This window comes from Colobus angolensis, unplaced genomic scaffold, assembly GCF_000951035.1.
Source record: "Colobus angolensis palliatus isolate OR3802 unplaced genomic scaffold, Cang.pa_1.0 Scaffold89, whole genome shotgun sequence".
Taxonomy (NCBI): domain Eukaryota; kingdom Metazoa; phylum Chordata; class Mammalia; order Primates; family Cercopithecidae; genus Colobus; species Colobus angolensis.
In genome coordinates this window covers 3,656,595-3,662,689 of record NW_012122820.1, presented here as the reverse complement: position 1 = coordinate 3,662,689, position 6,095 = coordinate 3,656,595, and the positions used below count along the sequence as shown (strand labels likewise).

At 45.8% G+C, this 6,095-nt stretch overlaps 1 pseudogene; it reads left to right on the top strand.

The window, feature by feature from the left end:
• Positions 1-5,817, top strand: part of LOC105503951 — a 23,671-nt pseudogene extending 17,854 nt beyond the window's left edge.
• Positions 5,818-6,095: the final 278 nt, after the last annotated feature.

Below are 6,095 nucleotides of genomic sequence, written 5' to 3'. Positions count from 1 at the left end.
AAAAAAAAAAAAAAAAAAAAAGGGAGGACACCACGACACCACAGCCTATAGACATTAAAAGGTTAGTTGGAAAGTGTGAGGAACTGCTTCATGCCAACAAGTTGGACAATGCAGATAAAATGGATACATTTCTTGAAAGACACTGTGTTAGTTTCCATTTGCAGCTGTAATAAATTACCAAAAACACAGTGACCCAAAACTACACAGATTTAGTATCTTACAGTTGCAGAAGCCAGGAGTCTAAACTGGGCTTCCTCTGGCTGAAATCGAGGTATTGACAGCACTGTGCTCCTTCTGGCTCCTTCTGCAGGCTCCAGGGGGGGATCTGTCTCCATCCTTTCCCAGCATCCTCCAGCTGCCAGCATATTCCGTGGCTTCTGGCTCGCAGCAGCAATCACATCACTCCGACCTCTGCTTCTCTGGTCACGTCCCCTCTCTGGCTTGTTTTTCTTTATTTTTATTTTTTATTTTTTTACTTCCATAGGTTTTGGGGGAACAGGTGGTATTTAGTTACATGAGTAAGTTCTGTAGTGGTGATTTGTGAGATTTTGATGCACCCATCACCCAAGCAGTATACACTGAACCCAATTTGTAGTCTTTTACCCCTCACTCCCTTCCCATCCTTTCTCCATGAACCCCTACAGTCCATTTTATCCTTCTTATGCCTTTGCATCCTCCTAACTTAGCTCCCACTTATGAGTCAGAATGTACGATGCTTGGTTTTCTATTCCTGAGTTACTTCACTTAGAATAATAGTATCCAATTCCAACCAGTTGCTGTGGATGCCATTAATTCATTCCTTTTTATTGCTGAGTAGTATTCCATCATACATATACCACATCTTTTTTTATCCACTCATTGATTGATGGGCATTTGGGCTGCATCCACATTTTTGCAATTGTGAATTGTGCTGCTATAAACATGCGTGTGCAAGTATCTTTTTCATGTAATGACTTATTTTCCTCTAGGTGTATATCCATTAGTGGGATTGCTGGATCAAATGGCAGTTCTACTGTTAGTTCTTTAAGGAATCTCCACACGGCTTTCCATCATGGTTGCACTAGTTTACATTCCCACCAGCAGCTAGAAATGTTCCCTTTTCACTGCATCCATGCCAACATCTATTACTTTTTGATTTTTTGATAATGGCCATTCTTGTAGGAGTAAGGTGATATCACATTGTGGTTTTGATTTGCATTTCCCTGATCGTTAGTGACGTTGTGCATGTTCTCATGTTTGTTGGCCATTTGTGTGTCTTCTTTGGAGAATTGTCTATTCATGTCCTTAGCTCACTTTTTGATGGGATTGTTTGCTTTTTTCTTGCTAATTTGTTTGAGTTCCTTGTAGATTCTGCATATCAGTCCTTCGTTGGATATACAGATGGTGAAGATTTTCTCCCACTCTGGATTGTCTTTTTACTCTGCTAATTGTTCCTTTTGCCGTGCAAAAGTTCTATAATTTGAGTAAGTCCCACCTATTTATCTTTATTTTTGTTGCATTTGCTTTTGGGTTCTTAATCACGAAATCTTTGCCTAAGCCGATGTCTAGGGGGTTTTTCCAGTGTTATCTTCTAGAATTTTTATTTTTTCAGGTCTTAGGTTTAAGTCCTTGATCCATCTTGAGTGGATTTTTGTGTAAACTGAGAGATGAGGATCCAGTTTTATTCTCCTACGTGTGGCTTGCCAATGATCCCAGCACCATTTGTTGAATAGGGCCCTGTCTCCCTCTTACAAAGACTTGTGATTACATTGGATCCACCCATATAATCCAGGATGAACTTCTGATCTACAGACCCTTACTTTAATAACATTTTTTAAAGTCCCTTTTGTCAAGTACAGTAACACATTTACAGGTTCAGAGGACGAAGATATGGGCCTCCTTGGGAGGCCATTCTGCCTACCAGAGATGCAAATACAAAAATGGATGGACAAAGAAATAGAATACCTGAATAGTCCTGTACCTATTAAAAAACCTGAATGTGTAGTTTAAAAATCTTCCCACAAAGAGACCTCTGGGCAGATATGGCTTCATTCTGTCAAGCACTTAAGAAAGAAATGAACCTGAACTCTTCACACTGAACACAAAAATTAACCTGGAATGGGTCGTAGACCTAAACTTGAAAGCAAAAACTATAAAACCTCCAGCAAAAAGCAAAACAAACAAAAACAAAAAAACAAAAAACAAAACAAAACAAAACAAGACAAAACAAAAAACACCAAAAGAGAGAATGCTTATAACCCTGAATAGACAAAGAATTTTTGGTAGGACACAAAAAGCATGAACCATAGCAGAAAAGTCAGTATATTTTCCATCAAAATAAAAATCTTTGCTCTTCAACAGATATTAAGACAATGAAAAGCAAAACTACAGGCTGGGAGGAAATACTCGCCATACATACATCTGACAAAGACTGCTTTCCAGAAGGAAGTCTTATGATATAGTTTAAATATTTGGCCCCGCTCAACTTTCATTTGAATTGTAATCCCCAGGGTTAGAGGTGGGGCCTGATAGAAGGTGCTTTGGTCTTGGGGGTGGCTCCCTCGTGGCTTGGTGCTGTCCTCAGGATGGTGATGAGGTCCTGTGAGATCTGGTTGTTGAAATGTGTGTGGCACCTCCCCCCTCACTCTCTCTTGCTCCTGCTTTTGCCATTTGATGTGCCTGCTCCCGCTTTGCCTTCGCCATGAATAAAAGTTCGGTGAGGCCTTTTCAGAAGGTAAGCAGATGCTGGCACCATGCTTCCTGTACAGGCTGCAGAACTTTGAGCCAGTTAAACCCCTTTTGTTTATAAATTGCCCAATCCCAGGTATTTCTTTACAGCAATGCGAGAATGTCCTAACACATCTTACAACTCAAAAATAAGAAGACAGACAATTCAATAGAAACAGTGGGCGAAGGAGATACACAAATAAACAATAAAACACATGTGAAGATACTCAATGGCGTTAGTCACCAGGAAAACACTTATTAAAACCATATTGATATGCAACTACTCACCCACTCAAATGGATTAAATAAAAAAGGGATGAAAATACCAAATGTTAGCAAGAATGTGAAATACCTCAACCTGTCATATGTTGCCGGCAAGAATTAAAAATAGTACCATCGGCCAGGCGCGGTGGCTCACTCCTGAAATTCCAGCACTTTGGGAGCCAGGCGGATAACCTGAGGTCAGGAGTTCGAGACGAGCCTGGCCAACATGGTGAAACCCCATCTCTACTAAAAATACAAAAATTAGCTGGGCTTGGCGGCAGGCACCTGTAATCCCTGCTACTTGGAAGGCTGGGGCAGGAGAATCACTTGAACCCAGGAGATGGAGGTTGCAGTGAGCCGAGATCATGCCACTGCATTCCAGGTTGAGTGACAGAGCAAGACCCTGTCTGGAAAAAAAAAAAGTACCATCACTTTGGAAAACATTTTGGCAGTTTCTTATTCAGTTAAATACATATTTTTATGTAATCTGGCAATTTCATTTCTATAATTTTAGTCGATAAAACATATGAAACATGTTCTCACAAAGACTTGTCCATTAATAATCACAGCCAAGGCTGGGTGTGGTGGCTTACACCTGTAATCCCAGCACTTTGGGAGTCCAAGGCAGGTGTATCACTTGAGGTCAGGAGATCGAGACCAGCCTGGCCAACATGGCGAAACCCCATCTCTAATCAAAATACAAAAATTTTGTGATGTTCCCCTTCCTATGTCCAAGTGTTCTCATTGTTCAATTCCCATCTGTGAGTGAGAACATGCGGTGTTTGTTTTTTTTTGTCCCTGCGATAGTTTGCTGAGAATGGTGGTTTCCAGCTTCATCCCTATCCCTACAAAGGACACGAACTCATCCTTTTTTATGGCTGCGTAGTATTCCATCATGTATATGTGCCACATTTTCTTAATCCAGCCTATCATTGATGGGCGTTTGGGTTGGTTCCAAGTTTTTGCTATTGTGAACAGTGCTGCAATAAACATACGTGTCCATCTGTCTTTATAGCAGCATGATTTATAATCCTTTGGGTATATACCTAAACAATAATTTCTTTTTTTTTTTTTGTATTTTTGTTTTTAGTAGAGACGGGATTTCACTGTGTTAACCATGATGGTCTCGATCTCCTGACCTCGTGATCCACCCGTCTCGGCCTCCCAAAGTGCTGGGATTACAGGCTTGAGCCACCGCGCCCGGCTGAAACAATAATTTCTTATCTATGCCTGGTGGAGATCCTAGTACATTACTTTGCATATATGCATCTGGCAGGTACTTCACATAAAATTATTATAGGAATGAATGATTTCATTGATGCTGATTAGTAGCTCTGAGCTTTTGCTCATGCTGCCCTTCCTTTCTGGAAAACTCTTCTCACTTTAAGAGTCACTTCCTCCTGTAGTTCATTAATGTTTGTCAAATAGAATGATCTATTCAGAAGTTTCTGGAAGAATTAGCCCTTGCTACAGAGGGCCTGGTTTATTTAGTTTGTGTTCCTAGTAGAAACAGCCAAGACTGTCCTGAGGTCTCACTCCCAGAGAAAACCCAGCATGAACAGCATTTCCACCCCAAGTTTCATCATGAAACATGGCTGAAGGAAGGAGTAGGACCAGATGCTCTTTAAGGTCCCTTAGAGCCCCAGGATCATTGTGTTTCGGGGAATTCCCCAGCAGAATAGATGGTTGCGAGCAAGAGGCGAGTGTGGGCTCTCCTCATCAGGTCTCTAGATGGATTCCAGCCTCTGGAAGGCCAGGACCTGGGAAAAGAATTTGCGCCCCTTCAGGGCCCCACGCCTTCCTCTGCTCCAGCTCATTTCTCTCTTTCTTTGCCCCCACCTTCCCCTTTTCTTCTTCTTCTCTGCCAGCTTCTCCCCTTCTCTTCCTTTCTTTTCTGCTTCTCTTCTTCTACCGGTCCCAGTGCACCTTCCCAGTATGACCACTTCCCCTTCGCCTACTTTCCCGTCTTGTCAGTCAGGTTCACCGCCCTTCTCTGGTCCCCTGCGTTATCTTGCTTCCCTCCCACGCCCCGGCACAGGCTCCCTCTTGCTGGCCTCCTCCCTCTCCTCTCTGCCCACCGGAAACTAGAACCTCCTCTGAACGCCAAGAGACAGGAAAGGGGTGCTCTGGGCCGCGGCCTCACCCGTGGTGAGTGTGTGACGATCGGGGTGGCGGTGTCGCCGCGCTGGTGGCGGGAGGGAGGCTGGGTCCTTGGGAGAAGACCGCTGGGCTGCTGGGTTCCCACGCCCTCGCCCTCTCAGCTGCCAGCCCAGGGGCAGGCAGGGCGCAGGCGGCGGTGGGTGGCATCGAGAGCCTGCTGGAGAACCCGGTGCGCGCCGTGCTCTACCTCAGGGCTTTGGGCCATCCATCGTGCAGAACCAGCAGAGCCTCGTCCACGTCCAGCGCCAGCGCATCGACGAGCAGGAGCGGCGGCTGGACGAGCTGAGCGCCGAGAACCGCAGCCTCTGGGAGCACCAGCAGCTGCTGCAAGCCCAACCTTGTGTCCGCCATCGTCGTTCCCGGTACTGGCCTTCTGGGCCACTGCTCTCGCCATTACCACTGGGGGCCAGGAACCTCCAGGACCAGGGACAGCGCTCAGCCGCCGCGCCACACCCCGCGCCCGAGAAGATGCCGCTTCAGCACCACGGACAGCTCCTGGCGCAGCCCAGCCTTCTGGCTGCCGGGCTCACACAGCCCAATCGCCCCACCAGCTCCCGGGACACTTGCGGCCGCTACATTCAAGGAGAAGGAGGGTCTACCGAGTTACTACGCAGCTCCCGGAATCCTTCTTCAGTACAAATCCCCTGCGCGCTGGGCAAGGGCGTCCTCAGCAGGAGACCTGAGTGAGCGGGGAGGAGCAGATGGGCACCGCTGTGGTGGGAGCAAGGGAAGAAAGTGGGTGTGAGAGGGAGACGGGGAAATAAAGTGCGCAGGAGTCTAAAGGACCGGGGTGATGTGGCGTGAAGGAGTGAGAAGATGCTTGGGAACAAAACCGTGACAGGAGATTTGGGGATGACGAAGGAATGATATCCGTGCTTCAGAAAGTTTTGGAGAATGTTGGAGCAAAAAAGGAGTAAGCAGACCATCGGTAGGGGCAAAAGAGGAAATAAATGGGTCTAAGCGAC